At 43.6% G+C, this 26350-nt stretch overlaps 1 protein-coding gene across 2 annotated transcripts in view; it reads left to right on the top strand.

Moving 5' to 3' along the window:
• The first annotated feature begins 21336 nt into the window (after positions 1-21336).
• Positions 21337-26350, top strand: part of ARHGAP32 (Rho GTPase activating protein 32) — a 297931-nt gene continuing 292917 nt past the window's right edge. For both annotated transcript variants that reach the window (XM_047691945.1, XM_047691943.1), the window contains exon 1: positions 21337-21751. The gene's annotated coding sequence lies outside the window, so the exon portion shown is untranslated. The remainder of the gene's footprint in view (positions 21752-26350) is intronic.

Below are 26350 nucleotides of genomic sequence, written 5' to 3'. Positions count from 1 at the left end.
GCGTCTAGATGTACATATACTGTATGTCTCATCTCTCTATATGTGGAACTGATGTGTCATAGCCCATATGTAAACCTCCCTTCTCTAAATATCACCAGATGGCTTTTCAAGTACTGGTACCTGTCTGCACTCCCACTAGCGGTGCATACCACCTTTTTTATATCATTCACCAAGGTTTTATTTGAATGGATTTTCGGCTTTTCTTAAGTGTTTGTGTGGTTGGGCAATTAATTGGAAATAGTAACAAAGAAAAAGAAAGAGAGGGAGGAGTTGGGTGAGTTGTGGCCCTCCAGGCCCCTCCCCCAATGTTTGACCTCTCTTATTCTTTTATCCTCCCCAATGTTCCTATTCCTTTCAGATTGTTCCAGAACCTGTTAGAGGAAAATTTCGCTGTGAACCTTCACCCTGAAATGCCTCCTTCTTTTTTATCAGAATTTTCATCAGACCTCAACAGAAAGTTCTCCCTGTTCTTGACTTTAAATACCCAAATTCTTCCCATTTGTGAGGTCCCATTGAAGATCTGTGTCCTCCACAAAACCCTGTCTAACCACACACTGGCCTATGTGTGTCTCTTTTCATTTTGACTGTATGTCTCTCATTTGGGGAACTTGCTTACATTTGGTTTAGCCCTTTGTTGTGTTCTATGTTGTTCCCCAAAAGAGAGATCAGATGCATAAAACTGGAATGTTCGATCAGCTCCATCCTTCCAGGAGGCCACTAGTTTCTGACCACAGCCTTCATTTGACTTACACTCTCCCAGCACTTGTGGGAAAACCAGATCTTCCCAGGCAGTCATACCTACCCCTCAAGTCAATCTTCTATTGGATTATAGAAAGATTTCACTAATAGAAGAAATATATATCAAGCATTACTTCTGCAAAGTATGAACCCAGGCAGTCTTGCAAAATCCCTCTCTCACCAGTTACGTAGATCCCTGCTGACTCAGAGTACATGGGGTCAGACTACAAGGTGGATCCCAGGTGCATCTGTTCCCAGTGGGGGCTGTCACCACTGATCTTCCAACAACCACCTGTTCCTTCCCTGAACAACCAGGGTTCCAAGCAGAGAATGATCTTCTTCTCTCTCTCTCTCCCCAACTTAAATGAATTGAGAGACATACCCTCTCATGCCACTGATACAGTATTATTTTCCATTCTTACTTTTCATATAGAAACTCCACATTGTAACAAAATGTACTAGTTTCATAACCAAAATTGACTCTTTTTTCTCACAATCGGAACTTTGACATTTTTCAGGATGGCATAGATCTACCCATACAACTACATTTCCTAGTCTCTATGGTAGCTAGAATTTCATGTGACAGTTATTGCCATTAAAATGTAAGCCGAACTTACCGTCTAAGACTTTTGGTAATATTCTTTCAAGAGAAATCAATTAGCTATCACTCACCATTGCCCCTTGTCTTTTCTTTTTCTTCTTGCCTAGAATGTGGTCATAATGCCCGGGGATGGGGGCGAAGCAGGTGCCATTTTGGTAATCATGAAGATGAAAACAGCGTACTGGAAGGATCACTGAATAAAATGATAAAGGGAATCTGGGTCTCTAAAGACAACATGGAGCTACCAGACCCACCCTGGACTAGCTTCCTCTAGGTGCATTAATATTTTAGGTGCATAACAATTACATTATTAATGTGAAATAATAATAACAACAATACCTCTAACTTGTTCAAACACTATTTTTGTGTTTCCTGTTACATGCAATCACACTCAAATCCTGAGTGTCATTTGTCTGTCTTTGACGGATCTCTTCTTTCTAAGAATCTTGCACAGTTTCAAACTCAACCTAGTAGGAAAAAATCTGATTATCTGTAAGGAGAGCCTAGCAGCTCCCCAGGCCAGAGCCCATATCAAGCGAGTGTATTCCGCTCCGCATCTCTTCCATCTCGGCAACTGTCTGTATGTGATATGGGATATCATCACCCAGGGGCTTAAAGGTTGATGTCTCCACCCTTGCTAGTGGAGAATTCCTGCAATGATAAAGGCTCAAAATGCCACATACTTGCTTTCCCAGTTTTTCTTGCAGCAAGGGTACGTGTTTGTGGACTACTTTGGGCTACAGAGATCTGCGGGGGTGGGGGGGCACCTAGGAAGCTTCTCTAATGAAAAGGGACACGTGGAAACGAATGTCCCTTCTTCTTCAGCGGAAATATCGCCTAGAAATGCTGAATCATCTTTTGATCAGTGGCTTAGTGAAGATGGCAAAGACATCGAAGGGAAGCCCTTGAGTCCTTGACTTATTTCCAAGTTACACCACCAATCCTGTACACTAACTGCCTCTGGACATCTGGTTATTGTTTACTTCACTTTTGAGTATATTTTGTTATTGGCACTTAAAAGACCTCTAAGTGATACAGGGGTGTCAGAACAGGGCTGGCTCCCTCTTCAGAGTTTCTAGTCTCTTTCTTTTCTTCCTTCCTTCCTTTCTTTCTTTTTTCCTTCTCTCTCTCTTTCTTTATTTCTCCCTTCCTTCCTTCCTTCCTTCCTTCCTTATTTATTTGAGAGAGAAAGCTGTGGGAGGGGCAGAGGGAGAGGGAGAAAATCTCAAGCAGACTCCCCCCACCCCCGCTGGGCTCGGTATCATGACCCTAAGATCATGACCCGAGCCAAAACCAAGAGTTGACACTCAACTGACTGAGCCAACCAGATGTTCCTCTAGTCTCTTTCTTTAAATCAAGCTCATTGATTCCTTTACCACTTAGACCTCCGGTCAGCCAGCATGGCTAGTAATCAAGCCCAGACATGTCTGATTCTGCAAGGAGTGTATAGTTCAGCCTTTGTGTTGGAACTCCGCCTTACATGCCCAGTGTAATCCCCACTCTAATTCTTGACTTTTCAATATTGCAAATTTTAACATAATAACCATTGTATGGCATGCTTTTATTTTATTTTTTTTTAAGTGAAACAATTGGATGCTCGATGCAAAATATTTAGAAGGGAATTAGGAGTTATAAAAAGTCAAAATTATAGAAAGGACCCAAAAACATGAATTAAAATGCATAGAGTCAAACATAGTCCTAAACTTTAATCACCTAAGTGAAATATTTGGAAATAAGTTACAAGTTTTTAGGGACAATTAACAGCATTCAAACAAGACACCAAAAGATAAATATTATGTTTGCTACAAATAAGAATCATATTATTATTGGCACATCCCCATATATCTCCAGATGAGATATTTGTTTCTCGTTAATCTGGTGGTATTAGTTTATAGTCTAAATCAGGTAGGCACCGTGGGATAATAAGCTGAATATTTAATATTTCTATCCAAACTCTCACAATACATATAAATTTTAAATTGTTCTCTGGTCTCTTTTCACACAATGGCAGTCATGCTGCTTAGATGGTGAGTTCTAAACTTAACTCCAGGTCTGTCTACCTGCACGAAATAATTATTTCTCTCTCTCTTTTTTAAAATTTAAATGCAATTTACCTGCACAAAATACTTAAATGAAGAGTGAAAATTGCAATCCTCTGACTAGTTTCAGACTTGTATGCAGAACATTGGAATTACTGAACTTTTTACTTCTCACAGAGATATGGGCAAAGAAGAGATAGACTCTTTGTTTTTTTTCCTGAAGAAGATACCAAATGACGAAAAGGAAGGCTCTGATGTGTTATAATGAGGGGAAATAAACTTGTATCTCCGGGTAGTACAACTACACATTGTTACCAAGAATGTTAAGCTTCCTGAATGTTGAAGCAGTATTCCAAGAGGAAAGACTGCTAAATAGAGATTTGGGAATTATCTTTTAGAAGAGATTAATTTAGTAAGACCATCATGGGTTAGACTAGGTTTCCGGGCCAGTCAGAAACCAACCCTGGTCTAAATATGAATTAGGTAAATGCTTGGGTAGCTGTTACTACAAAGGGTACTTTGTAGTACAAAGGGACTTTGACCATCCTTCAGACCACCCTTTGGCTTTTCTTCTATTAGCAAGCCTCCTAAGGAGAAGGTGAGTGACTGGTACCCACCCCCCGCACCCCAACCTAACCTCCAGTAGTGACCCTGTCAACTTCAAAGCAGGTCAGGAGTTACAGGAGAAAGAGGGCTTTGGGGATCTATCCCTCAGCAACAGTCAGACTCTAGGTGGGTGTATGCCTGAGGGACGGCAGTCACAGAACCGGAGCAGAAAGGAGGTTGAGGAATCAAATCGTCTTAATTTTCACAAATGAGAAAATACATCCAGGGTCTTATTCTGGATGACATCTCAGATTCCTTGACTCTTTCAGTTCTGTGTTCCTTCAGCACACCAAAAGCCTGTTAAGAGAGTAACGATAGGGGCTCCTGGGTGGCTCAGTTGATTAAGTGTCTGCCCTGGGCTCAGGTTAAGATCCCAGAGTGCTGAGATGGAGACCCGCATCGAGTTCCCTGCCCAGTGGGGAGCCAGCTTCTCCCTCTCTCTCTCTGCTTGTGCGCTCTCTCTCTCTCTCTGTGAAATAAATAAATAAATACATCTTTCAAAAAATAGAAAGAGTAAAAATAAAAAAAGAAGATGCTGCAACTTTTGGATCAATAATGTATATGAATATTCTCCCAAGAACCCAAGAAAAGGAAAAGGACTTTGCTACAGGTTTCTAAATCTAAGAAAAGGCTTCACTGAAATGCAAAAATACCCTCCAAACTAACAGTCTCCCCTGGGTGTGACAAATGGGTACAGACACTATGATCACGGTAAGAAATGGCGGTCCCTCCTCCCCACCTTCGGGGTTCTGGCCAATAGTGTGCAAGGACAAAATGCTGGGCCATGAGTCAGAGCGACCGCCTGTTTAGGATTTTAGTGATGGCTGCTTTGGAATGGCAGGGCTGGGTTTAGGGTAGTGGGCAGAGGGGAGAGTCTGCTTACTTGATGGTGGCAGTACTGAGAGAGAGAGAGTGAGAGAGAGAGAAAGAGAGCGAGCAAGCTATGCACGAACAAGCATGCATTGCCCAAATTTCGAAGGGACAGGTAGGTGGTGAAAACAGACATGAGAGTCTCACTGATCACACCAAGGTAAGACACTCTCCGGTTTATTAGAGAACATATTTTAATAGGTAAGGCAAATGGCCTTTCCCTTGTTTTTGTTTTGTTTTTCAAAAATTACTTAGTTACCTTCAAGTTTATTCTTTCAATGACCTTTAGAGTTTTCATAAAAGTCATCCCAACCCTCAAAATAGGACAAGGGTGAACAGCACACCTTTTTAATGTCATACCTCCTTCGCTTTGTATGAAAATAAACTTAGTTCATCTGCCTGTGGCTCAGGTCATGATCCCAGGATCCTGGGATCGAGTTCCACATCTGGCTCCCTGCTCAGCGGGAAACCTGCTTCTCCCTCTTCCACTCCCCCTGCTTGTAGTCCCTCTCTCACTGTCTCTCTCCCTCTGTTAAATAAATAAATAAAATCTTTAAAAAAAATCATACCATCTTACTGGTTTCCTCATAATGATCTTTGTTCATTTTATATTTGCTAGATAGTTATGATCGTATCTTTTTGTAAATTAACCTTTAACAGAATAATTTTTTTTCCTGGTATCCCTGTAAGAAGTATCTTGTTGAGATTTTGATTGGAACTTCTTTTGTTTAAAGATCGTTTGGGGGAGAATTCGCATCCTTACAATACTGAGATTTACTAGTCAGGAACCAGTGTTTTTAAAACATTTCCATAGGGGCGCCTGGGTGGCTCAGATCATTAAATGTCGGCTCAAGTCATGATCCTGAGGTGCTGGGATCGAGCCTCACATTGAGCCCCACAGCGGGTTCCTGGCTCAATGGGAAGCCTGCTTCTCCCTCTCTTTCTCCTCTCCCCTGCTCATTCTTTCTCTCTGTATCTCTCTCTCTCTCTCAAATGAATAAATAAAATCTTTAAAACCTTCCCAGAGTATTTTATGGTTTCCTTCATTTAGATGCTGTACAGTTTTTATTCAGTTTATTCTTGGGTAACTTATATTTTTGTTGTTGTCAGTGAGAATTGTTGCCATTTTTATTTTCTAATGGGTTATATTTTGGAATATCAAAAAATTTGTGTGTGTGTGTGTGTATTTATTCTATAACCTGCCACCTTACTGAATTTTTACATTATTTCTAAGAGGTTTTTTTTTTTGCAGATATTCAATAATATTATAATCAAATAATGAAAAATTTCCTGTTCCTTTGTCAATATTGGTAATTGTTACTTTATTCTCATAGAGCACATTTAGAATAGCACCAGATAATAGAACAGTGGGCATCTTTGTTTTGTGTGACATCATCATACTTATTTTGAGGTGTAATTTTCTTTTTTAAAAAATTTTATTTATCTATTTGACCAAGAAAGAGACTCAGAGAGAGAGGGGGAACACAAGCAGGGGCAGAGGGAGAGGGAGAAACAGGCTCCCCAACTGAGCGGGGAGCCCGACTTGGGGCTCGATGGCAGGATCCTGGGATCATGACCTGAGCCAAAAGCAGACACTTAATGACTGAGCCACCCAGGTGCCCGAGGTGCAATTTCAAAAGGCACTAGAGAGAAAGCCTATTTTTGTAAATTGACAAAAGGAAAGGTATTTTCACCTAGCTCAACTCTATTTTCACCCAGATGTCCTCTTAATATATCTCAAGCATCACATCATCTGTGTATTGGAGACAGGTAGAGTGGGGGCAGCTGGCTGGCTCAGTCAGTGGAGCGTGTAACTCTTGATCTTGGGTTCAAGCCCCACATTGGGTGTAGAGATTACTAAAATAAAATAAAATCTTGAAAGAAAATAAAGACAGGTAGAGAACTCTCTTTAATACCGTAGAGTGCTTGGGGCGCCTGGGTGGCTCAGTGGGTTAAGCCGCTGCCTTCGGCTCAGGTCATGATCTCAGAGTCCTGGGATCGAGCCCCGCATCGGGCTCTCTGCTCAGCGGGGAGCCTGCTTCCTCCTCTCTCTCTGCCTGCCTCTCTGCCTGCTTGTGATTTCTCTCTGTCAAATAAATAAATAAAATCTTTAAAAAAAAAAAAATACCGTAGAGTGCCAACAGACCAGCTAATTATTATTGTCTTAATCTTCACCATACTGAGCTCTTATAATGTTCTCTAAATGTACCTGGCATCTCAAAAAGACAGGCATGTCTGGGAGGTAAAAGAAGGTCTTTTAAAGTTGGAAGCACACTTAGAGGAAGTGATTAGAACAGGGTACACCATTCTGCTTCTCTCGTTCCCAGGATGCTCTGTTCAGGTGAAGGGAAGGGCCAAACAAACAGCATTCCCGTCCCTGCCAGATGGCCCTTGTCACTGCTCTGGCTCTGCCAAGGGCTGGGCCCCTGCTATAGAGTCTGCGGAGCTGAAGCTGAATACAGAATACTTTTCTGTGCCTCTTGCCTGTGGAGCAGACTTGTCTGGCCCAGATCACACTTGAATAGATGAAAAGAATCCGTTTTTGCCTTGGCCAGAGGCCTGCCGTGGGGCCACAAAGGCGCTTATAGGCACACTGGAGTGGAAGGGCAGCAAAGACAGAGGAGAGAAGACTTAGGAGATTTTAAGAAGAAATAAACAAATCCTCTAGAACATTTCCAGCTGATGTAGATTATGAGATAATTCAATGGCCCCTTTGCTCTCATTTGGAAAAATGAAAATTGCGAGGAAACTAGTTATATAGCCTCTTGTGGTTTCACTCCAATCTTGTCTCCCAACCTTTTTAAGGAAATCTAGGTAAAAAGAAAGTTATAGCCTCTTGAGGTGGGACCCTGGGAGATGAGAAAACATATGGTGAACAAGATGGATTTCTCCCCTGGAAGCTTGATCCAGGAATTCAAGGGTTTAACAAAGTAAGAGAAATGCCAGTTCCTGCATGCTAATAATGTTGGGAAACCTAGCAGTGATTTTTTATCAATGTGCTCTGTTTGGTGGGTCATTGTGAGAAGTAGGCCCTTTGTTTCAAAGTTGTCTTTGGGATAACTGGAAAGGCAAGTCCTCGCCCCCCTTGTATTGTGTGGTTAGGATCGATGAAATGGGATTCTCGGAGAAATGACCATGTCTCATGTTCCTTTCCTGAGTGCGTTGTAGAAGTCAGTTGCAGGGATGTTTAGGGGAGAGTTGTCTGCAGCCCTCACCTGTGCTTGAACAAGGTCCTGAGCTAGTGGGGAAGCTCCGTCCTTCTAGTCACCAGACTGGCTACGCTTGGCTATTTCCAAATGAGAGGAAACGCGTTTTAGGAGAAAAAGTAGTAGGCTCTCAAGACTATCCTAGACTGTCAGGTGGATCCTCGTCCACGTTTTTTCCCTCTAATTTATTTCCACGCTTGTATCCTAAATGCTCGTTTCTGGCCTATGCTAGTGTATAGGGTGCTTTATCTTCCAGGGAGATGCGAACCCCCGTAGCAGCCACATTGTTAAAATGCAGAATTCCAGGTACCACCTCAGAAGCACTGAATCAGAATACCTGGGAGGGAGGAGGAATGTGCATATTTAATGATCTCAAGTTAGACGAACGGGGGCTCTGAAGACCCAGGGACCTGACTCCAAACTATAGCGCTGTTGGTTATTCTGTGATCTTAGCCAAATCTTAACCTCTGTCTCAGTTCTCTGGGAGGCAAAGCTGGGACAATTATACCTACTTGATATCGTTGTTGCAAATATTAAGTGCTACATTTCTTTCTTTTTTTTTTTTTTAATTTTATTTTTTATGTTACAGAGAGAGAGATCACAAGTAGGCAGAGAGGCAGGCAGAGAGAGAGGGGAAAGCAGGCTCCTGGCTGAGCAGAGAGCCCCGATGTGGGGCTCCATCCCAGGACCCTGAGATCATGACCTGAGCCGAAGGCAGTGGCTTAACCCACTGAGCCACCCAGGCGCCCCAGAGTGCGACATTTCTAATTAGTGTCCACAGTTTAGCAGGGAGCAGAGTAAGCCTTCAGTATATGTTACTGATTCTTGGGCTATCATCTCAATAAATGGTGAAGTTCAGAGCCCCCTGGGTGTCTGCAGATCAACTGCTTTAACCTTACAGGAGCTTCTCCCTTTGCCCTTCAGTAGGCTGGCCTCCCACAGGAGCTGCCTTACTAAGCAAAAAAGAGCCAGCTGGTGTAAACCCTTGTCCCATGTGTTTGCCGAGGATAGCCTTCTGTGTTGCTCTTGACCCCACGACTTCCTGCCTTGGTCTTCTTATCTCTCAGCCACCTGGCTCTGTTCTCTGGCTTCCATATATGTTGCTTTGCTCAACTTGGTAGCTTCTTCAGGCTCCTGGACTGTCTTTCATCCACATGCTATCTTTATTTTGGCATTATTCACAGTTTTCTGTAAAAGACTCCCTCATCCATTCTCCTTCCTGTGGCTCTCCCAGGGATGCAACTAGGTTCTCCCTCCCCTGTCAGAGGAAGGGAATCCAGGCAAACCAACCTGGAAGCCTGAACTCTTTGTGAATAGACACACAGAGAGCAGTAGAAAACAATCGGAGTATTTGCTTTAAAATACTGGCCTCCTGCAGTTAGAGCCTTTGGTCTGTCCTCCATTTTATGAAAGCTTTTGTATTTCCTTTTAAACCCCCTTCCACCCTTTTGCCTTTCAAAGCTGAAAAGTGGGTTTGTGCCGAGCCTTTTCAGGAAGGAAGGTGTGCTCAGTAGGGTGTGTGAGAACAATAAAAAGCATTTTGAGCATGACAGCTTCCAACTCAAGGAGCTGGTTATTAACTGCTCAAAACTTGAAATGCCAAATATGTGTGAGTGGGTGGTTATGATTCCTTTCTCTCCCTCTCTTCCTCTCATCTTTTCTCCTTCTCCCTCCAACTCAGTTCTTGAACTTGTTAGCTTCAGCCCTTGGGTACTCTTCCCAGGAGAGCAGTACAGAAAAGAAACATCTCCAGCCTTGTTGTCCTTCCTTAACCGTTGAGTGAAAATACAAGCAGTATAAAAGGCAGGTGGAGTCATAGTGTTCCCGTCAAATCTCAAAACACCAACTATAAACTAATTCATTTTTTAAAAAAATCTTTTTAAAGATTTTTTTTTAAAGATTTTATTTATTTATTTGACAAAGGGAGAGAGAGATCACAAGCAGGCAGAGAAGCAGGCAGAGAGAGAGGGGGAAGCAGGCTCCCCGCCGAGCAGAGAACCCGACGTGGGGCTCGATCCCAGGACCCTGGGACCACGACCTGAGCCGAAGGCAGAGGCTTAACCCATTGAGCCACCCAGGCGCCCCTTTTTAAAGATTTTTATTTACTTATTTAACAGAGAGAAAGAGAGAGAAAGAAAGCACACAAGCAGGGGGAGCTGCAGGCAGAGGGAGAAGCAGGCTACCTGCTGAGCAGGGAGCCTGCGATCTCAGGACCCTGAGATCATGACCTGAACCAAGGCAGACGCTTTTTCCACTGAGCCACCCAGGAACCCCTAAACTAATTCATTCTTATGCCTTGGTTATGGAAGGAGCTGGAAAATATTACTGTCCTTGGTGTTTAGGTGTGTGATTGGAGGTGTGGAAGCCTTCAGTAATTTCCCCAAGGTTGCTCTGTGAGTCTCAGTGGAAACAAAACTTTAGTAACAGCAGCAATTAGCACGTCTTAAATACCTGGCAGCCCTTGGCATAGCAGCCCTTGGCATAGCTGACCTTTTATCTCTAGAGATGGATCTCTGTCTCTTCCTCTCTCATGCACGCGAGTGCACACACATTGCATAGAAACAGGAATCTTTACTTCTCCTTTGGCTCTGTCTTTTACAGAGTAACCAGTGAAGTTTGATGACACACCTCAGAGACATACTTATTGGGATTAAGGAAGTCCTGGATGAGTAAATAACAAAAACCCTATATCACCCTTTTGGGATTAGATGGAAGCACACCTGAATCCCGGAGACCACCGATCATAGTTACACTGCTTGCAAGCGATACAAAAATTGAGGTCTTAGTAAGATTACTTCAGTGACTATGCAGTAATCAAGATAGATTATAAGACAGATTTATATTTATAGGAAAATCAAACAATCATAAAATTAATGGGTATCTGGATCAGGCATTGAGGGAATAAGCTAAGGCTGAGTGTGTTTCCTCTAATAAAGTAAATTTAGGCAGTAATTAGTACCAGACAGTGTTGCCTGTGTTTCCAACTGCTCCAGGATTTTGGTCAATTATAAAAGTATAACTGTTCTACCAGAATATGCATGAACTTTGGAACTTTTCTGGTTTGATCAGTCAAGGCCTGATCCTAGAACCCGTCTTTGAGACCCTTTCAGGACTTTCCAAGGAAAAATGGAAAATCTGTGTCAGATAGTGTTTAAGGAACACCCTGCTTGGGGTTCTCACTTTTTTACTAAACAAAACCCTTAAGCCAAAAGGTTGATGCACTGAGCATGGAATTCTAGGTATCGGCTGCTTGGTGAAGAAAGACTTCTGAGTCTCCCAAGTCCCTGATACGCAGCTTGCTTAGCAAGGGTGACCCACTAGCTATCACTAATTAGAGCAAAAAACACTCCCAGCACTAGAACTGTCCAACAAGAGGAGAATTATTAAAAGTAGCATGGCATGGACCTGGATCATATGAAAACGATGAAGATAAATAGACATGAAAAATGAAGAGCCTTATTAAGGGAGAAACCAGATTGCACACATTATTCTCGATGTGATCCTGTTTCTGTTAAAATTATATATTAGAATATAATATAAAATATAGAATACAAAATATATATATTAGAAATATATGCCATGAATTTATATATATAAATCTATATTTATATAAAATATATATTTTAGAAAGATATGTAGGCAATATATACCAGAATATTAACAGTAATTATCTCTAAATTGTAGGATTATGGATTTTCCCATTTTAGTGCCATTTCTGAGTTTTAAACGAACTTGAATTATTTTATCTATTTTGAAATTTTTATTTTTTCAGACATAGAACACTACACATAATGTTCATGAATTAAAAAAAAAACAAAAAACCTACTTTTTATTGAAAAGAAATACCATGGGCCATGCTGCTTTTTGCTTCCTAAAGTAAGGAGAGATTCGTGAGCAGCTTAGGAATTCATCAATCATTCATATCTCCCATGTTCCAGGTGTCAGGTATAGGGATCTAGGCTAAATAAAGCTATGTTGCATCCCAGAGCTCCTCCATAGAGAAGACAGGAAATTTCCACGGTGCCAGGCTAGCGCGCAGAGTTTCCAATGGCACAAGGCTACGGTAGTTCCTTTCATTTCACCCTGGACACAGGTGGAATAGCAAGATATTCTTTGAGGAAGGACAGTTTTTATTTCGTCTCTCAGGTTAGCTCATTGGGCTCCTGCTGTTGCTGGCCACTCGGACACTTTAAAATTAGTTACTGACACAGTTTCCTAAAAGAACAGTCTGGCATGTAAAAGTACTTTCTGAGAAACAAAGTCACTTCAGCCTGAAGACGAAGTTTAGAGGTCACGCATCAGCAGATCACGGTTTACGTAACCGTTTGTCTTTGTTCCTCTAGCCATATGTGACCTTTCCTCTCCTTCCTGCTGACACCGTCCCCAACAGAAAAATACAATCTGTTTAGCCTGATGTACCTTCCTTCCCTTCTGAGCTTCAGCAGAGAGTAATAATAGCAGCCACAAGACTTTTACTGAATGTAAATACTTTATTTACTTTTGTATTTAATTTATGCATCTGTCCAGTGTTTGCACAGCTGTTTGATGTCTGTGTACCTGTAGATTAGCCTTTGCTGATTTGATCTCTCTTAAACTCTAAGAACGGAGAAATGGAGGAGACTCCTGGTTCACTCCTTTTTCCAGCCTCCAACCTGGTACCATATAGATGAGGACTCAACTAAAAAGGATGCTTCTGACTGAGAGCTAGTCATCTCTCCCCCCCCCCACTTTTTTTAAAAAAATATTTTATTTATTTATTTGACACAGAGAGATCCCAAGTAGGCAGAGAGGCAGGCAGAGAGAAAAAGAGGGGGAAGAGGCTCCCTGCTGAGCAGAGAGCCGGATGCAGGGCTCTATCCCAGGACCCTGAGACCATGACCTGAGCCGAAGGCAGAGGCTTTAACCCACTGAGCCACCCACGCACCCCACTAGTCATCTCCTTAATGTGATCTTTCTCCCTTGGTAAAAGGAAGGGCCCAAATTTCCCAATCTGTTGAGGGGAAACATGAGGGTTGACTTGTTTTTTCCTGTAAAAGGGTGCATGGTACAATCAAGGTGATGGTGAGGAGGTTGGTCTCCTCCCACAAAACGGTACCAGAGGATTTGGGCAAGGGTAGGTTATGAGAACTAGCCCAGAAGCAGGGCTGGGATGTGTGGAATGGGTTGGGACGGAACAATTGCTCTCTTATTGAGGCTTCCTTGCCCATCCAAAAATACTGGGTAAGGACTGGGTATGTGAAATCCCAATGGTTTGACTAATCAATGTACGAGAGCTGAGCTTAGGACACAGCGCCGGAATGTGGGTTTGTTTTTGACGCTGTCTTTTGTGGATGTGGGGAAGGTCATGGCCACCTGGACACCAGGTATGGATACTGGAGGCAGCGGGGGGGAAATGCAAATACAGGGACCACTGGTCTATCCTCCAGTTGCAGAGGGGAAGAATGTGGGGGAAATGCTGCTTTTCTGTTTGGATGCGCTTTCTCCAGCAATGTACAGATAATACATTCTTTTAAAAAAATTTTTTAAAGGTTTTATTTATTTATTTGACAGAGAGATCACAAGTAAGCAGAGAGGCAGGCAGAGAGAGAGGGGGAAGCAGGCTCCCTGCCAAGCAAGCTAAAGGCAGAGGCTTAACCCACTGAGCCACCCCATGCTCCTCTACCAGATAATATATTCTTAAAGAACAATCACATCCAATTTCATACAACCTAGCTATCAACATACATTTATTGAAAAAGAGATGCCTTTCATGGAAAAAAAAAAGATAATAAAGTACAGGTTGAATGTTAGTCAGAATCTGAATCTCTGCGCCTCAGTTTCTCTGAAAGTTAATACTGCCTCATACTTGTAGAGAAAACCTTAGGTCTCCTGTTGAAGGGTATTCCACAAAGCATGGAAAATGCTGAATTACCTAAGCCATAATTTTCTCAGCTGCTCGACTCTTTTCTCTCACTACTGTAGTCCTCTTTAACAAACTATTCTGTAGTCATGAGTAAAATGGTTGCTGTTGCTTTTTGGTTAAAATCCACCAGGAACTAAAGAGAAATACTTTTTAAATTAGATCATGACCCAGAAAAGGAGTGAACTAGTAAGTCTGTTATCAGCTCTGCTTGGGATTGGCCTTTTACACCACTCTGAGGAGCACTGTTGTTTATTTTCATCATGAAATACATAAGAGAAAAAATTGAGTGGAGAACAGGGGACTAATATTTTTTTTTTAAAGATTTTATTTATTTATTTGACAGAGAGAAATCACAAGTAAGCAGAGAGGCAGGCAGAGAGAGAGGAGGAAGCAGGCTCCCTGCTGAGCAGAAAGCCCGATGCGGGGCTCGAACCCAGGACCTGGGATCGTGACCTGAGCCGAAGGCAGCGGCTTAACCCACTGAGCCACCCAGGCGCCCCGGGGACTAATATTTTGATAGGGTAGTTTTATTGTTTTGTCTGATGTATTATGACCCCAAAACATCTACTTTCCCAAAACCAGGGATTGCCCCTATTTAAAGTTAAACACAAAATAACTTCCAAGGCCAAGTGTAAGGGATTTAAAAAAAAATAATAATAAAATGGCACTTTGGATTATCTACTACATTTCTTCCCAAGTTGCCCAGGAAACGTAGCGTCTGAGTTTCAGAATCATAGGTAACTTCTCAGCCAACATGTATTTTGAATATAGCAGGAAAACACAGATGTTTTAGACCTTCTGAGATGCATTAATTTCTGGAAACTGGAAGCGGTAAAAGACAAAGTCGTGGGAGGGGAGTTGCAGGGAGCACCCTGGGAACCCAGCAGCCCTGAGTTGAATGACCTCTCTTTGATCTCTCGCTTTCCCAAGTCACTTTCCCATGCACTTCCTCAACACTGGTTTCAGTTCTTTAGATCTAATAAAAGGCTCTGGGGTTGGGAGCATCACCCAGCAGCTGAGTAGAGTGCTGATTCAGCCAGAGCTCTGAGGGAGGGGTAGAGCGTTCAGTGTGTTTACAGTGAAGAGAGAGAGAGAGAGAGAGAGAGAGAGAGTGTGTGTGTGTGTGTTCTCTCATGAGGAATAGCAGCATCTCGCCACCCTCACTGCTGGCCCAGCCACCAAGAGGAGATTTATCTTCCTCCAAGCCACTTAAATTAAACATACGCTTTAAATAAAGCAGCCTTTTTGCTGGGAAAACAGCTTCAAAGTTCTCCAGACCCGATTTCCCTTCCAAACATTTTGCTGCCCCTTAAGGATCCTGCATATAGAAATGGTATAGCTCCCTCGTTGTTAATTCTTTCATGAGCCTCTACGTAATTTTGCTGGCTAAAGAGCAGAATGAATACTTTATTCAACAGCTTACATTTCATTGTGATTCCTTTCATTTCCTGATCTCAGCTCACATCTGACTATGAAATGGAATCTCAGTGGCTCATGTTAGTGCCAAGTGTAGAGCTCAGGCAGTGGGTTGCTTTGATACCTCAGAACACTTTTTTTCTGATCATTTTAGAAATGCTGAGTGGTTTTTTTTTTTTTTTTTTGAGTCTTCAATTGTATTTCAAAATTGGATTGATTTCTGCCTCATTTTCAAAATATTACACAAAGAACTTGGGGAGGCCTATTAGTCACTGTCAATTTCCAAATGCCCTTTTTTCCCCAAAGCATTTTCAGAATAATCAAACTATTCTGCTTTTACGACCCAACTAAAGAACAAAGTGAGCAGGCCCATTTCACAGATGGAAACACGGAGATGTCATTAACTTGCTCAAAGTTACAGAGTGGACAAGATAGAAAAATGACAGGAAGAGGCAGTGTCTGCTAACATTTACCTCATTTCTTTCCAAGGTGATGTTTATTTTAGTTCGGAATGAGAAGACATTTCATATAACTTGGCTTTAATTTTCTGTTTCTTTAACAGAGCAAAACCTAATTACAATGTTAGAATATGATTTTGCCTTATAAGCACTAAATCCCTCACTCGCTATGTACCCCTCACTGCCGAATCTTGATGTTTTCTTAGATTTCCGATATAATTTGTTTTGATTTGATTTACAGTAAATTATAAATTATATAATTTTATAATCTGCAGTTGTTCCCATGTGTAATAAGTGTAAAGATACATCCATAGCAATAACTAAAGCAGAAAATCAGTGAGCACATAGATCCTGTACTCTGACAGTACAGAATTTTTGCATTTGTTTGGTGATGTGGATACAGTCCTGAATAAACAAAGCACTTGACCTCATGGAGATTTCATTTTGGTAAGAGAGGCAAATAAACAGTTACAAAACATAATCATGTACGTGATCTTTTTACCTCCCCCCCCCAAAAAAAAAGCAGAGTAAGGGGATAGAGAAGGCAAACCTATTGAGATAGTAGTGAAAAGCTTCCTTTAAGAAGCTTTTAAACCTGGGTTAACCCTCTGCCTTTGGCTCAGGTCACGATTCCAGGGTCCTGGGATCGAGCCCTGCATCGGGCTCCCTGCTAGGTGGGAAGCCTGCTTCTCTTTCCCCTACTCCCTTTGGTTGTGTTCCCTCTCTCCCTGTGTCTTTCTCTGTCAAATAAATAAATAAAATCTTAAAAAGAAAAAAGAAAAGTTTACTTTAAAAGAAGGGAAGTGGCACTTGCTGGTTTAAGAACAGCTGGGGGACGCCTGGGTGGCTCAGTCGGTTGAGCTGCTGCCTTCAGCTCAGGTCATGGGGTCCTGGAATCGAGTTCCGCATAGGGATCCTTGCTCTGCAGGGAGCCTGCTTCTCTCTCTGCCTCTGCCTGCCACTCTGCCTGCTTGTGCGCTCTTTCTCGTGCGCTCAGTCTCTCTCTCTGACAAATAAATAAATAAAATCTCAAAAGAAAAAAAAAATAAGGACAGCTGGAGGCTGGCCTCCTAGGGGCAAAGTGAATGTTAAGAAGGCAAGACTGGTGAGACACCTGGCTGGTAGAGAATGTGACTCTTTGTCTGGGAGTGTGAGTTTGAGCCCAACGTTGAGTGTAGAGGTTACTTAAAAAAAAAAAAAAAGACAAGACTGGAGAGGTGCATGGGTGCTAAGTGGATGGGCAAGACAAGGGAAGGGCTTTGCATTTGATTGTAGTGTGATTAGAAGAATAGAGCACCGGAGACTTTCCAGCAAGGAATCTGATATTATCCTCCAAATACGTGAAAAGAAATACTCTGGTTGCTAAGTTGAGACTAGACCATAGAGGGGAAAGAATGGAAACAGGAGACCGGTTAGTGACCCAGGAGAGAGCTTATGGTGGGGGGGGCAGATGTGGGTGTTCAACAGGGAGGAAAGAGATTGAATTCAGTATATGTTTTGAAGGTAGGACTTGGATTTTCTGCTAAAATGAAAGCGGTGTTTGAGAGAAGAGATGTTTTTATCATGAGATGGGAAAGACTTGAAGGAAGCAATTTTAAGGGTTTTTATTTTATTTATTTATTTATTTATTTATTTATTTTTTGTAGGCTCTATGTCCAACGTGGGGCTCAAACTCATGATTCTGAGATCAAGAGTGGCTTGCTCTATCAACTGAGCTGGCCAGGTGCCCCAGTTTTGTTTTTAATATAGAAAATGTAGAGCTCTGTGTTGGACACATTAAGTTTGAGCTATCCAAGTGGAGATGACATGTAGGCAGCTGGATATATGAGCCTGGAGTGCTGGGGAGAGGTCAGGGTTAAAGATATACATCAGCGTATGAGGCTATTTAAAGCCAAAGGCTGGAGGAGACTGCCCTGGGAAGGAGTATAGAAAGGGACTAGAAAAGCCCAAGGTCAGAGCCCCCGGGGGCAGCCAACATTAGAATCCTGGAAGAGGAGAAGGCCTCAATGGGAGAGACAGCAAAGGAGCTACCAGCAGGCTGAATGATTCAAAGCAGACACGTAGAGGTATAGCTGGTGTTAAGGTTCAAAGACTGAAAAACACAATCTTTGTGGGAGAACAACCAGAAGTCCTAAATGATTGTGATAGAGGCTAATGTGAACCAAAATGTGACCAGGAGAGGACAGGAGATGCAAAGTTTATCATTTCAATGCATGCCCCCAGGGATGTGTCACATTCTCCAAATAGGACTGAGGACTACTTTCTAAGATGTTGCTCAATAGTAGCTTTTTGTTGCAAAGGGCTCCCCGTTTAAGAGAGGCTACTCCAGGGGCATCTGTATCCGCTAGGAGAAAGAGACACAGAGAACACATCTTTTCAAATATCTATTTTGTTGTCCTGCTTTACAGAGACACTTTATGGAGCTGGACCAAAAACAAAAAACAAACAAACAAATAAGGTAATGTCGAAATGTCACTTTGGGAGAAGTCTATATTAAACCTTGCCCACTTTCAGCAACTCGTATTTCTCAAGACAGCTGCTGAGTATTCTATCTGGAGATGAATAAGCTTCCCCCCACCTGCCTTTGCTCCATTCCCAGGCTCTGTCTATACTCTAAACTCAAGGTTAGGTGTTGCAGTTGTCTGTGTGGCTGCCTTCCTCGCTGGCTCTGTTTGTCTGCGCCATGACGCTGCTTCAGTGCCTGGAGGGGACTGCAGGGCAACAGATCAGAGATGCCAGGAGTGAGCCCAGATGCTTCTGCCTGGAAGATGACAGTGCCAGGCTGAGGGCTCCAACAGTTTCAGAGGGAGGGCAGATTTGCCTTGCTTTTTCCCTCTCTTGCCCCCCACCTTGGGAATATTCACTCAAACCATAACAAATGCAGCCACTTGACATTACATAACAATATTAACGTATTTTATACAGAGACAAGCTTTTGCTATTCTAGGTGATGTTGCAATTTGGGGAGCATACACGTATTGAATCACTAAAGGTGTTATTAGGACAGAGGTAATTGGTTACAAACATGTGAAACACATGAAACATGTGAAACACAGATGGCTGCAGAGTGGCCCAGAAATCATAACCTTCAGTTTATTTGCAGGTTTAGCAATAATAACTGCTATTCATAGGATATTTGGATGTTTCTTTCCAAGGAGAGGGAGTGATGACTCAGAATAAAGAGTAAGGAGCATCAGCACCCTTAAGCTTGCTCAAACATCTCTGACATTTGGAATACACATATGGAATCCATTTGTTCTTTCTCTGAACTCGATATAATAGCAACAGGGGGAAAGTTACCAAAATGTTTTGAGACTCTGAAATAAAATATATGTGTCATCCAATGCACACATAAATCCTAGCTCCTTTCTGTATTATTCACCTTCTCCACTGGTTGAGCATAGCACTTAACATTCAGTCACTGCAGCTCAATTTTGGGGTGGGATGGCAAAACTGTGGGACATGAAGGCTTTCAAAAAGAATGCAGGATGTCATTATTGTAGTTGAGGGTAGGCAAGGGACTGGAGTCTTGGGCAAAACTTGCTTCCCATGCTGACTTGGTTTATTGTCCCGTACTGGCTTCCTCTTGACATCACAGGAAGTTTTGTGTTTAATGCTCACCAGTCCCAGGAACAACACAAGTTACTGAATCCCTCTCTGCATACATTTCCCTCTCTCCAGAGGTGGCTCCCTGTGGCCAAAAGAAAAGCCCTAGAACTGTTGCAGTTTGGAGAAAGAGTAATTTTTAAACTGTGGGTTTGTGTTGAAATTAAGCTCTCCAATTTTCATGATTTACCATAGGAAAGTATCTACCTTAGCGAAGTATCTACCTTAGGAAGTATCCATTAAGACTGTTAAGGATCCTAAGTGTACCTGTTTCCAGCAGGTGGCTAGGATACTAGGATATAATTTATTTGAAGTAGGCTTTTTAAAATGTTTGCATCCCAGTTTCCCTCTCTATATAAATCTTCTCATTCTATCCCTTGCCTTGTTCTCTGCCAGAAGATACCCAGAATCTTGACCTTGAAAGAAACTTTGGTTATTTTTTAAAAAAGATTTTATTTACTTATTTAATGGAAGTGAGAGAGAGAGAGAGAAAGAGTGCAAGCACAAGCAGGGGGAGGGGCAGGGAGAGAGGGAGAAGGACAAGCAGACTCCCCACTGATCTGGGAAGCAGACGCTGGGGTTGGGACTCTATCTCAGGACCCCAAGATCAAGACCAAAGCCCAAGTGAGACACTTAATTGACTGAGCTACCCAGGCGCCCCTAAGGAAAACTTTGGTTACACTGAAACTGGCAAGAGTGGGATTATTCAGCCTGTTCACTCCCTAACTTCTCCCCAGGATGTGTAGAAATCTTGTTTCATGGACATGCCCTTGAAATTCTGCTAAGTGCGGTCAAGGCCACGTTTTATATTCAATGACACTCACTGAAATGACTGAATGCTGAGTGGACCCATATCACTGCAGTGACATTAGACGATGCGGTATCTGGCATCTGTAGGTCTGAAGACTAAGAGTTAAATTATGTAGGTTTACCGCCCCCCTCCCCAACATTTAGATACTAAATGAATCCGAAGTGAAAGGTACATATATAAAAGAAAACAACGAAAATAGAACGGTAGAATGTCAAGATATATTCTGTTACACAGATGGTTATTGCAGGTGGATGTTCTACTCAGTCTCTGGAGGCTGAACAAAAGGAATTGGGGGTGGGGGGGGCGGAAACCAAGAGCAGGGCTGTCCACAGGCAACGGCTTCCCTGCGAGCTCCTTCACTTTCTCCAAAACCGCTTTTCAGTCTAGCCATGCACCTCCAGCGTTGCTACTCTCTCACCCTTGCTTGTCCTTCCTCTCCCTGCCATGTCACTTCCAATCTTCTGGTCCATAACTCTGAAGAAACCAACTGAAGGAACTTTCGGGCCTCTGATTCCCCATAATAACCGATGCGAGCTGGTTTTAGAGCAAATGCGCCAGAGCTGGAGCGAGGAGGATCTTCCTGACTTGCGGCAACGCCCCCTCTCCTCCCCCGCGCGGTGACAATATTCTGGGGTCAGTTGCGGGTGGAGAGGAGCCACTGCCGTAGTCTCGGAGGATGTCTCTTCCTGGTGTTCCTGCTGCTGCGGCAGGTTTTTTATTTTCGCACCGCAGCACAATACAGGAGCCCAGGCAACAGACTACGCCCGAATCCCCAAGGCAGCAAGCATCTCAGCCCCCTTCCTGCTCCCCGCCTGCCCTCGCGCCCCCTGGGAAGACAAGCCACGCTCCCTTCGCCGCCCCCCACCTCAACCCCCCCTTCCCGCAATGCACGTGCGCTCCCGGGACAACAGCAGGCGAGGCCTGGGCGCGCCCCCGCCGCCCTCGGCCGCGCGCGCGCTCCGCCCGCCCTCCTCGCGCGTGCTCGTGCCCGCGGCCGCGGCGGCGCGCCTCTTCTCCCCGCTGCGGGCGTCGCGGGTGCAGGAGGAGGCGGAGCGGAGGAGGCGGAGGCTGGGCCGGCGGCGGGCTCCGGCAGGGCGCGCGCCGGCAAGCGGGGCGGGGGCGGCCCGAAGGCGTCGGGGTGGGGGTCTCGGGCACCGCAGGACCGCGTCCCCGGGGCCGACTGCGCCGGGGGAGGGCGAGCGCGGTGCGTGTCGGAGGTGGGGACTCTGAGGCCGCGGCCCGGAGCCCGGCGTCCCCGCCCCCGAGCCTGACGGGGCGGCGAGGCGGGATGAGGCGCTGGCGCTGGGGGCTCCCGGCCGAGCCCCCGCGGCTGCCCTCGGCGGCCAGGCGCTAGGCTCGGCGGCGCGGGCGGTGCTCGGCGGCGGCGGCGGCGAGGAGGAGGAGGAGGGCATCGGGCCCGGCGCCCGCGGAGGGCAGACACGGAGCGGCGAGCGGGTCGCAGCGACGCCGCGGCGGCGCGGCGGGGCCGCGGGGCTCGGTAAGGCGGGGGCCGCGGGAGGGCCGGGGGCTCCGGTGACGTGGGCAGGCGCCGCAGGGAAGGCTGCGGGGGCCTTGCTTTCCTTTTTAGAAGAAATTCTTATTAAAGTAAAGGTTCCGGATCGAATGTTCTTAGAAGACCATCTCGGGTTTCCCCCGTACCACCCCCCCCCATCCCCGCCGGACTCATTTCTCCAGCCTCCCCGGGTGGACCGCGCTCCGGGCGGACCGCCTCCCGCGCTCGCATCTCCAGTTTCCCCACGGCCTGGATCGACCAGGGATTCGGACGGATTTCTGGCCTGCTGCAGTGCTTCGCGCCTGAGGCTCAAGTCAGGCAAGAGCCGTGACTCCCAGGGAATGGCCGAGTGGGGGCTCTGGGGACACCGGCGCTCCCAGAGGAGCCGCCGCTCGAGCGTTACCCTCCTCTGCCCACGGGCGACCTCGCGGTGCCCGCCCCCTGGTGAGCGTGCAGCTGGCCGGGCGACCCGTCTCTGCTCGCAGGACTCCCTTGGAGTTTTCCCTCTCATCTTTCTAATTGGCTGAAGTTGCCGTTACATACTGGACGGTACCAGTGACTTTGGTGCCCCCCCCAGCCCTGAACTCACCCGCCACCCCCTATAGTGCCTTTCTCATTTTGTTGACTTGAGGAAATATTTATTTATGTTAAAGATTTTCGCAAACAGATCACAAGAAACGGTAGGAGAGAAAGTCAAACCTGATTTCTTAGCTTTAGTCTACTTCTGGACCCTTTATAACTTCACCTTCTGTTGCTGGAGCTTTAAGAAGGTGGAGGGAGAGGACTCACAGCAGGATGCTTGGGATGCAGTTTAATAGTTATCTTTTAGGAAATAGAATTTGGATAATTATAATTATGATTCGCGTGCAGAATTGCAATCTGCTTTTAAAGTGCTTCGGGCACTGCATGATGCTACATGGGCCACATCGAATTGTAGTCAGCATCTCTTGTAATTTCCATTCTTTCAGAGTTTTATGTGGCACAGATTTAGACTTTTAAAATCAGTCTGAATGGAAATAACTTCTGATACACGGGTTGCTTTTGTAAACATAGTCTATATTCATACTTCTGTTGGAAGAAGAAAAAGCATGTGGTACTAGAGTACAGTGGCTATGAGAGTCCAGAAAGCGTGCTAGCTTGATTCAGTAATAAGAGTTGTAATATTTTTGGGTAGTGATGGTTATGATTCATTAATGTATGTTTTCTTATTGGTTAACTTGAAGTCCAACTTGGAATCTTGATATTTGCTCTTTGGACTTGAGAGTGAAGGAAATAGATGCTTAATTGCTGCTTCCACATGACGTCAAAGTTTTTCAAGTACTCATTGGTATAAATCTTTTTAAATAGGGCTATTTGTGAAGATGAGGGATTATGGTGTTCTGATTTCCATATTCAGGAATATCTGGAGCCTACTTCATTCCTAAAATTGGATATATGGTGATGCCTTATAGAACAAGTCTCTAGAATGGTGTGAATTTGGAACTGTGCTCAAACCAGTCATCTTCATACCGTAGTCCTTATAGCAGTCCATGGAATAAAGCAGCACTTTGGACAGAGACTTGTCCAGCCATAGCTGGTGTGGAGGCCCAGTTTACTGCATGGTCGTGCACATTGAGGTGGGCGATAAAGTGTAAGTGGGCCAGAGAGGAAATGTTAGTTGGAAGAACCTTCCTTGGTTATATAACTGTTTTGTTTTCTAGGAGTTGACTAGGAAGCAGCCAGGCAGGTTCAACTGTCATTAGAGTCTTTGATGTTGGTTTAAATTCCAGTAGTTCTGTTTCCTTTCCCACCCCCCCACATCATTTTCCAGTCATCAGCTGGGTGCCTTTAATGGCAATACATTCGTCTCCACCTCCCATTCTCTTTCTCTTATTTTCTCTTTAGATGTCTTATTCAGCTGGGTTTTTCCTTTCCAAGCTGGGCCACAGTGTATTGTCTGCACAGTATATATAGGTCCACTGTTGACTGCAAATGCATTTAACAAATGTCCAGGAGTAACACCTGTTTTCTTCAGAAGACTGTGGTAGCAGAAGAAAAATGGAAAACATGAACTAAATATTGTATTTTAAAGATTGTGTAATGTTGTATTTATAGATAATGGCTAATGTTCTTTTTTTTTTAATTTTTTTATTTTTTCAGCATAACAGTATTCATTATTTTTGCACCACACCCAGTGCTCCATGCAATCCATGCCCTCTACAATACCCACCACCTGGTGCCCCCAACCTCCCATCCCCCACCCCTTCAAAATTCTCAGATCGTTTTTCAGAGTCCATAGTCTCTCATGGTTCACCATGGCTAATGTTCTTGAGAGTTTGTAGGATGTAACCTGTTATAACCCTTGTAATCTGATGTCCATGGAAGTAGTTAAGAGACAAGAGGACTTGAAACCAGGTCATGGTTGCAGTTTTGCCATTTAGTAGCCGTGTGGCATGGTTCCCTCTTTGGGCAACTTATTTACATTTCTGAGTTTGTTTTCCTTATGTACAAAATGAAGATGAGAAGGCTTGCATTGTCTTTCATAACAGAGTTGTGAAGGATGAGATGAGAGAAAGAACGTGAAAATGCTTATAAAATTTTTTATATATGTAAGGTATTAATGGCATTACATAATTGTTTAAAATATTTTAACATCAATTTTTAAAAATGCACATAGGGATGAGAATGTGTTAGATCTTTTCCTCTTTCAATTTTTTTTTTCCTACTGGAAAATTTTGTGATTTTTTTTCTCAGGAAATCCATATGTAGTACCTATGGCTTTGGATTTTTTCCTTCTTCTTCTTTTTTTTTTTTTTAGGATTTTATTTATTTGACGGAGAGTGAGTGAGAGCACACACACAGCAGGGGGAGTGGCAGGTAGAGGGAGAGGGAGAAGCAGGCTCCCCACCCCAGCAGAGAGACTGTCCAGGTAGGGTTCAATCCCAGGACCCTGGGATCATGACCTGAGCTGAAGGCAGACACCCAACCAACTGAGCCATCCAGGCCCTCCTGTAGTTTTGGATTCTTCGGAATTTTTGGCTATTCTGGGACAGATGTCAAGCTTATTTAGACTTTGTGAGCTTCTTTAAAGTATCATTTCAAAATACCAAATGAGGGGCTCCTGGGTGGCTCAGTTGGTTAGGTGCCTGGCTCTTAATTTTGGCTCAGGTCATAATCTCAGGGTCCTGGATCGAGCCTTCTGTTGGGCTCCTCAGGGAGTCTGCTTGAGGATTCTTTCTCTTTCCCCCTCCCTTCCAACTCCTGCTAGCACGCTTGTCTCTCTAAAACAAATAAGTAAATCTTAAAAAAAAAAAAAGACCCACAATGTCAAAGGAGGTTACAAGTTAGGATTTATGAAAAGAACTTTTTAGAAAAAAAGTATTTTTTATTTGTCTGCATTATTTAGTATAGAAGTTGGCAGAATTCACTCAGTAGGCCAAATCTAGCCCACAGCTTGTTTTTTTGTGTGGCCTATGAACTAAGAATGATTAAAAAAAAGATTTATTTATTTGAGAGAAAGAGAGTGAGAGAGAGAGTGAGAGAGCATGATCAGTGGGGAAGGGTAGAGAGAGGGGCATACTCCCCACTGAGCATGGAACCCGATGTAGGACTCGATTTCAGGACCCCAGGATCATGACCAGAGCTGAGGGCAGATGCTTAATTGACTGAGCCACGCAGGCGCTGTAGAACTAAGAATGATTTAAAAGTTTTATTTTACTTTTTTTAACAAACATATTTATTGAGTACCTGTGATTTAAAAATTTTAAATGGAAAAAAATCAAAGAAGAACATTTCATAGCATGTACAAGTTGTATGAGATTCAAATATCTGTGTCCATAAGTGAAGTTTGACTGGAACACAATCATGCTTGCTTGTTTGTGTATTGTCTGTGGCTACATCAGCAATACAACAGCAGAGTTCTTGCCACAGAGACATTGTGGCCTGCCAAGCCTGAAATATTTATGATCTGGCCCTTTGTAGAAAAAGTTTGCCAACCCCTGATTTAGGACTTAAAATCTTTTGCTTTACTAGCACAAGCCTTATTTCCTATCAGAGCATTACAGGCGTTAGGACCCCTGTAAGGGTGCTCATTTCTGCTTTGGAGCCACAAAGACTTATGCTTGTCTGCCAGCTGTGGTATTTACAAACTTTGCACAAACTAATTAACATCTTGGTGTCTGAGGTGCCTTCTTGATTGAGAGTAATGGTAGAATCTGTCTTAGAAGTTGTAGTGATGAGTAAATGATACTTGTCAATACTTAATATAAGCATATAGTAAGCATTCAGTGAGTCATAGATGATGATAATAATGATGATGATTAAATATGCCTAAAATATTGTAGGTTGCCTTTGCCCCTATATTACAGAGTTGTTTTCTTGAGTGGTATGCTACTTGTTACTGAATTTTCTCCTTACTGAAACTATTAGTTAGCAACTGATAATTGGAATAATTTGAGAAATTTCCCATAAATTATACTGTATTTTTATTAATCACTTGCTTATTTAGATGGTTAAAGTGATTGGAAAGAAAATTCTGCTCTATTTTTTGGAGATTCTGGTTCTTAACCGTTCCCTGTTACTGTTCTGTGTTTGCAAACAATTTAA

This window comes from Lutra lutra, chromosome 10, assembly GCF_902655055.1.
Source record: "Lutra lutra chromosome 10, mLutLut1.2, whole genome shotgun sequence".
NCBI lineage: Eukaryota > Metazoa > Chordata > Mammalia > Carnivora > Mustelidae > Lutra > Lutra lutra.
Note: the sequence above shows the minus strand (reverse complement) of the source record. Positions and strands in the feature narration are given on the sequence as shown.